Raw genomic sequence first — 8,117 nt, 5'->3', positions numbered from 1 at the left:
TTAACAGGTAAGGGTCAGGATAGGAGTAGAGTTTGGGGACGGAGCAACCTGGGTCCCAATCTTGTTGAACAGGCTGCGGGCTGATTGCTAGGGGCCAATCCTTTCCTAGAGCTCTTGATTGACAGAGCCTTGCGCCAAAGACTGAGCTTGAACGGGAGGCCATGACTCACAAGGGGGCGGAATTCCAGGGCACTAACCCGGAACGGTTTGGGACTCGCGTTCCTTTGTGAGGAACACCTAGGGCGGGCCCTCTGCCAGAATGGCAGTATCCTCCGGGCCAATGGATGAACCTCGTTAAACGAGCGGCAGCCGCGCCAGCCAATGGCTTAGCGGCAGGAAGCGGGCGAAGTCAGTGGGCGGGGAATTAATGAAGCGTCTTTTTGCCACCCCACCCCCACACACCCCAGAGGCGAGCGTGGGGAGGTTCCGCCAGCGTCGTAGGTGAGCTGTGGCGTTGTGGAGGAGGTTGCTAGGGAAGTGGAGGCTCCGCGGCCGGTGGTTGCTAGCGTGGCAGCGTCAGGTAGCTGCCCCCCCGCTGCCGGCTCTGGACCTGGCCCTGCGGCGTAGCAGACTACGACGTTCAGGAGAAATACCAGTCGCAGCTGCCGCCTGACCTGGGAGGGTAGGGAGGGCCCAAGCCGCTGAAACAAGGCTGCGAAGGTTTTTCGGCCGCCCAGTCGCGACTCTAATTTAATACGCGGAGCGGGGACTCTTCCAGTTTGCCCCACATCCTACCAGGTGCAGTCATTGCTCTGTGGCAGAGTCATGGGCGCGCCCCCTACTACTGACTGACCTCCCAGGAATTCAGCCTTCCTGGATTCTCCCAAGGGGAGCTGCTCCAAAGGAAGAGGTGGGGAGTGAGAGGTATTTTATTAATATGATAACCGGCGACACTTAAGTAAACTTTAATCATTTACCTATCACAGCTTATGGAGAAGAGCGTCCTATTCGGCAGGAAGGTTAATTTCCTCTAAGAATATGGTGGCGACTGTGGGGTGCGGGGTTGGTGGGAGGTGGGGAGCACACTTCCAAGAGGATTGGGGTGGGGGTTGGGGGAAGTTTGTAGATTTTGTGATGTTTTTCTTCTTGAACAGCCTAATGAGTTTACCAAAAAAAAATTTTGGACCCAGAATTTACTGCCTGATTTAACTCAGACCTCTTACTTCTGTCTTATCATGCAATATTTAGGAACTTCATTCTTAAGTATTAGTCCTTGAAAAAAATTGCCCAGGTATAATATGCCATTGGTGGTACACCATCTTCACAAGGATTACCTAAGTGAACTACTTATACCTATTTCCAACCAGGAAAGAATTATTGTGAAATGGGATTTCAGGAAAATGGCTGTTCTCTGTGATTGGGCATGGAAGAACTAAGAATTTTTAGAGGTTGCAACTACTAAATTCCCTTTTGTAAAGATAGGGAAGAAAACCAATATGAAAGGGATAGTGTTTGACATCTAAAATGGCATCTTTTCATATTTTGTGAGGTGTTTAGCCCCAGCACCAAGAATATGTGCCTGCTACATAGTAGGAGTTTGATAAATATTTGAGTAAATTATTGGGTAATGGATGATGAAAATCTAAGCTGTTACATGAGTACCAAAATGTAAAGGAGAAGAGAGAAAAAAGAAATTCCTGGAAACATAGCTTAGTTTCTTTTCGTGCAAGCATAGCTACCAAATTTCAACTCGTTTGCTTTGATTTGGGTACTGTCTTAACACTAATCAGATGTCAAAGATTTTCACACACTTAAGCCATGACTGACTGGAAATCTAAGATACATATTGTTGTCAATTTCAGTGAGCTAAAAAATTTGTGTTAAAGTGCATTTTGTTGAGTTCCCTGATAGTCTAGTGGTTAGGGTTCTGCGCTTTTACTGCTGTGACCCAAGATTCCCTGGTCAGGGAACTCCGCAAGCCGTGCCTCCCGGCCAAACATTTAAAAAAATTAAAAAATAAAGTGCACTTTGTCAATGAAATAGTTCATCAGTTTAGCATAGAACAGTCAGGGACAAAGGGATACCACTTTTGTAGGATAGAGATATGGAGTTACAAATTGTTGGGGGGTGGAAACAGGATATGCACATAAAAGCAACTGCTGCCAAAATTTTAAGAGTGTATTGACTCAAGCATAGTTTTAGAAGGATTGTTATTTTTATCATTACAAAATTGATCTCAGACTCTAAGAGCAGCAAAATCTGATTATGGGTTTCTGCCTAAATTAGGATTCTCTTGACAACTGCAGTCATTGTTTATTATTATGCACTTGTATTTTGCATGTTATAGTTTGTATATTATTACAGTAACATTGCCTCCATATAAAAGGTATGTTGCTTGAATTTCAAAAATATGTGAATTTTCACTGATATATTTGCCTCTTATAGTAAGTTTTTTAGCAAAGAATAAGTTCTTACAAGCCAACATTAAAGATTTGCTGACATTTGGCCCCAGCCTAGCTATCCAACTTTGATTCCTGATACTTCTGCCATTTATTACTGCCCCTCATTATTATATTTGTTTTTTAAGACCCAAATCAAGTGCTAATTCCTTTTCACAACCTCCCTTGATCCCACCAAAGATTTCTCCTTCTGAACACCCAGGGTATTTTGTTAATAACTTCTCTTGTTGCACTTTTCTTACATTCACATTATTCATTGAGTAAAGAAATATTCACTTACTATGTCTAGACTATACTAGGAAATGGATAATAGCTGGTATTTGTTAAGGGCTTATTATATCCTACATATTATAAGCTTCTTGACTGGATTATCTCATTTAATCCTCAAAACATCGTGAGTATTATTCTATTTTTCCCATTTATAAATTAGGAAATAAGTTTAAAAGGTTAAGTAATTTGCTTAAGATCACAGAGCTTCTAAGTGGTGGAATTAATATATAAGCCTAGGTAGTCCGTATTCAAACTTGACATTTACAGTCTCCATTAAAATTTTTTCATGTAAATTTTATGCGTATATGTTTTACTAAATTATAAATTATTTGATAGAAATAATATATTCATCTTTGATCCCTTATTGCGCCTAATGTAAAGTAAGTGATTATAATATAGCCTGATAGTGGAAGCATGTAGCAGGGACATTAGATTTAGATTAATGGAACAATGAAGGTGCTGAGGATGAATAGTCACTGGCCAGATAAAAGAGCAAAGACCATGGGAATTGGGAGCATGTGCCAAAGGAATACATGTATGATAGTCCTAAGGTAGGGGTCATGAAAGCTAGAACTGGGCTGTCCAATACAGTAGCCAATAGGCATATATTGCTATTGAGCACTTGAAGTATGGCTAGTCCAAAATACTCACTGGATTTTGAAGACTTAGTAGAAAAAAAGAATGTAAAATGTCTCGATTGTTTTTATATTGTTTAAATATTGAAGTAATAATATTTTGGTATATTAGTTTAAATAAAATATATCGTAATTAATTTTTACCTGTTTTTCTTTACTTTTTTTAATGTGGCTACTAGAGGATTTAAAATTATATATGTGACTGTCATATTTGTATGGGACAGCACTGGTCTAGAATTTAGAGGAATTTCAGAATGACATACTGTGTGTGCCCATACTGACGTGTATTGGAGAGGGTGGGTTGGGAAAGTATGTTTGGGGTTAGTATTGGAGGTGATAAAATTGGCAAAGGTAGATACGAATATATATAGGTAGGACTCAGGGTTTGTAATAGGGAGAGAGAGAGAAAGACTAGGGAGAGTAAATTTACCTCCGAAATGTGTACAAAGCCTTTGAAAGGTTTTAAGCACTCAATACATATTTGTTGAATGAAGCATTGTGTCTTAATCGCTCAGTCTTAATGGATGTTTCCAATGTATACTCCTAGTTCAATGCTAATTCTAATAAAGATATGGGTAGCTGTCTAAAGACTTAAAAGAAAGTTTGGTTCTCTAACGAGAGCAGTCCATTTCTACTTAAGTCTAAATTGACTTAGCTTGTATTCCTTTGATGTATTCCCAACACATAGGAGTGTGAATTGGTTCTTACAATTAGACATATTCCTCTTCCACCTAACATGACTTTCTCCTGGGCATATTTTTCCAAAAAGAGTCCAGCTTTGTCTGTTGTTGCAAGTCTTGTGGCAGATGAAGCCTTAATGATCTCTGAAGGGAAATTTCTTAGCAGCTACAACATTTGCACTCCATCTTGCCTCTCAGTACACATTTGAGCAAGTCGACTTTTAACACTGATTCTCTAGCGGGGTGCTTCTCAATCCTGGCTGCAAATGAGAATCACCTGGAGAAGATTTTTTTAACTTTATTGAAGAATAATTGGTAAATATAATTGTATATGTTTAAAATATACAGCATGATGATCGATATACATAATACATTATGGAATGATTACCAAGATAGAGATAATTAACACATCCATCATCTCACATAGTTAACTCTGTGTGTGTGTATGTGTTGAGAATGCTTAATATCTGCTAGAGCACTTTTTAAACTCCCAATGCCTAGCAGTATTTTAAGATTGTTTTAATTGCTCAGAGATAGGGACTGGTTATAAGTATTTTTTAAAAGCTCCCTAGGTGATTTTGATGTGCTGTAGATCTGTACTAATATATGCTATTGAGTTCTTAGAATGTGTTTAGTACAAAATGAGATGTGCTCTAATTGTAAAATATACACTGGATTCAAAGACTTAGTAGCAAAACAAGAATGGAAACTCCCTCATTAATCATTTTTACATCGACCATATATTGGAAAGATAATATATTGAACTTACGGGGTTAAATATGTTAAAATTAATTCTACAATTTTTTTGGTTTTGTTTCATTTTTGCTTTTCTGAGGCCACTAGAAGATTTTAAATTACATGTGTGGATCCCTATTTCTGTTGGTGTAGTCCAAGGACCAGCAACATCGGCATCATTTGGGAATCTGTCAGAAATGTAGAATCACTGGTCCCACTCCAGACCTACTGAATCAGAATCTCATTTTAATAAGCGCTCCAGATGATTCAAATACGTAAGGTTTGAGAGACAACATCTTTAGAATTTTTTCAATTTCATAATTTTTCTTCATTTTTTGTTGATTATTTTTCATTGTAGAGGGTGGTAAGTTTTTACATTCATGATTTCCTCTTTGTCTCTTCATTTGTCCTTTAGAATCATTCATATACATCTCATTTTTCTGTTTTCAATTTTCCTTTCATTTTCTTATAATTTAACATCTTCAACAGTCACTGCTTTTTTTTTTTTTTTTTTTTTTTTGGTGGTACGCAGGCCTCTCACTGTTGTGGCCTCTCGCGTTGCGGAGCACGGGCTCCGGATGCTCAGGCTCAGTGGCCATGGCTCATGGGCCCAGCCGCTCTGTGGCATGTGGGATCTTCCTGGACCGGGGCATGAACCCGTGTCCCCTGCATCGGCAGGCGGACTCTCAACCACTGCGCCACCAGGGAAGCCCAGTCACTGCTTTTTAAATTAATGAATGGAATTAATATGCATTCATGTAATATGTGTAATATATAATGTTTCATAAATACATCTGTACTTTTATATTCATATGATTTTCTGGAAAACATCTCAAGAAATTATTAATATCAATTACACTGGTGGTGGAGAGAGATTTTCACTTAATTTTGTTGCTTTATTTAGGTTCTCTAACCATACCTATGTATTTTACTGTTTTTTTTTTTTTTAAGTCAACAGAGATTTGTGGGTATTGGGTTTATGGAACTTTAAAAAGTATATTTTTCTGTAATAAAAATTCCTCATAAATATATTTTTAATATAATGTTAATCACCTCAAAGTAAAATGAAACAGATGTGCTCTAGGCAAACAAACAGCTCTGTGATTGAGACAAACGACTGTATACATGATCCCTAGAACTGGTGGTTGGTGGTGGACAGAGTGAGTGAACCTGTTGTAGAGCATAGCATGTTCTGTCTATAAATGTTCCTAAGTTGAAAACTGAGCTTCTGTGAGTATGTACACACACATAGACATATGTACACATTCCTTTTCTGGTTTTGTTGGCTTGCATTAACATAGTAAAATGTTGTGCTAAGCCATATTCATACTTTAATTGGGCATCATATTCCATTATGTAGCTGTAGTATAGCTTATTCATCTAATCCCTTATTGATGAATATTTATATTTTTACCATGCTTCTACCTTTTAAATATGACAGTGCTTTTTAAATGGTTCAAGAAGCTATTTAAATGGTCTGAAACATTCTGTATCTTTTGGAAACAAAAAGTCTTCCTTAATGCATTGTAAGTAATTTGATATGGAATTTGATGTAACTTTAGCAATCTGTTCTATTTTTAAGGACATCTAACCTGCTGATTTCATTTTTTAAATATGTCTTTGATAACCTGCTCATCATTGGTTCATGCTGCCTAAGTAGTAACATAGCCTATTTATTTAAAATTTCCTTTCAGAATTTTGTATAACTTGTTAACTGTTATATTCTTTGGCATAGTTATAGGGTAGGTAGTTTATCTAAAGTCTTCACTTAATCTCACAAACTGCTTCTTGCCTATATTGACTTGAGCTGCCTTTTCCTTTTAAACATAATGCTTTGCCCATAGCAGTTTCAGTTTTGCTAGCTGACCTTACTTGAGTTATTTTCCATTTCATTTTCTGCTCTCTTTCCCATCCCTCAATCACTGCCTTATTTTAAGTTGTATTTTTACCTCCTTCTGTTTGTTAGGCACAGTGTTATGTGTTCAGGATACTGCCTTTGGAGCAGGTGGGCTACCATCTTCCAGCTCCTCATAGGGGTGGAGCAAATGGTAGAGGAAGGAGAAAGTCAAGTTTGACTGCAGTAATTCCTTGAAATATGCCACAACCACAACATAGGTACTAAAGAGAAGTATATTTGGGCTGGTTTAATAATGTGTAAATCAGTTAGGTTCAGTTCCTTTTTTGTGTTGCTTATAAATATAGTATTTCATGAGTATTCTTCAGTTGCCTCTAGAGAAAAGCAGAATACTTGCCCAGCCCAATTGATAACTTGAATTACATAAGGAATGTTAGGTCAGTGCTAATTAAATGTGATCCTCTAAAATTACAAGTCTTCTAGAATGTTCACTAAACTGTTGTGGGATCAGATGTTAAAACATTGCATTTTCTTAATTTTTATTAGGTAATATTTGAAATATGCAAAAATCATGTAGCTTTAAGTGTGCTAGTAAACTAACTCCCTGACCACTCAAAAGAAAAATGTTCTAGTTTGTAACATTTATCCAGTTCTATGTTATAAATACTGCCATCTTGGCCAGTTTCTATTTCCAAATATGACATTACTGAATGTGGAGTTGGGAAGAGATGTGCACAATGACCTTTGCCAGCTCACATCAGCAGGCTCCAATATACCACTAATGTTATAAAGCATAATGATAAAGACCCACAGACCTACCACTTGACCTACGAACTAGAACAATACCAATATTATTGTGGCCTTTCTGTTTCCTATGTCAAAATTATTTAAAGATTTGCCTTTCGTGCAATAGTAGTAAACCTAATTTGTTAACTGTGTTCCAGGAACTATTCCATATTTTACTAAAACCTTTAATCCTTACAGTATCTCTATGAAGTAATAATATTATTTTACAAGTGGAATTGCACATAGGGAATTTAAATTAGGCCACACAGCTAGGAAGTGGCGGAGTCAGGATTCTAACCCAGGCAGTCTGACTGCAGAACGTGTGCTCATAACCATTACACTACACTACCTCTTTTGATGATATATTTTTTTAATAGATCTTTATTGGAGTATAATTGCTTCACAATACTGTGTTAGTTTCTGTTGTACAACAAAGTGAATCAGCCATATGTGTACATATGTCCCCATATCCCCTCCCTCTTGAGCCTCCCTCCCATCCTCCCTATCCCACCCACCCCTCTAGGTCATTGCAAAGCACTGAGCTGATCTCCCTGTGCTATGCTGCTGCTTCCCACTAGCTAACTATTTTACATTCGGTAGTGTATATATGTCGATGCTACTCTCACTTCACCCCAGCTTCCTCCTCCTGCCCCATGTCCTCAAGTCCATTCTCTATGTCTGTGTCTTTATTCCCGCCCTGCCACTAGGTTCATCAGTACTATTTATTTTTTTTTATTTTTTTATTTTTTTAGATTCC

General features: G+C 37.9%; 1 protein-coding gene across 5 annotated transcripts in view; it reads left to right on the top strand.

Moving 5' to 3' along the window:
* The first annotated feature begins 296 nt into the window (after nt 1-296).
* MSANTD4 (Myb/SANT DNA binding domain containing 4 with coiled-coils) overlaps nt 297-8,117 on the top strand; it is a 40,031-nt gene continuing 32,210 nt past the window's right edge. For 3 of the 5 annotated variants that reach the window (XM_067750891.1, XM_067750886.1, XM_067750890.1), the window contains exon 1: nt 297-441. The gene's annotated coding sequence lies outside the window, so the exon portion shown is untranslated. The other 2 variants (XM_067750887.1, XM_067750888.1) reach the window with 2 other exon arrangements.

Source organism: Pseudorca crassidens, chromosome 9 (genome assembly GCF_039906515.1).
Source record: "Pseudorca crassidens isolate mPseCra1 chromosome 9, mPseCra1.hap1, whole genome shotgun sequence".
NCBI lineage: Eukaryota > Metazoa > Chordata > Mammalia > Artiodactyla > Delphinidae > Pseudorca > Pseudorca crassidens.
Note: the sequence above shows the minus strand (reverse complement) of the source record. Positions and strands in the feature narration are given on the sequence as shown.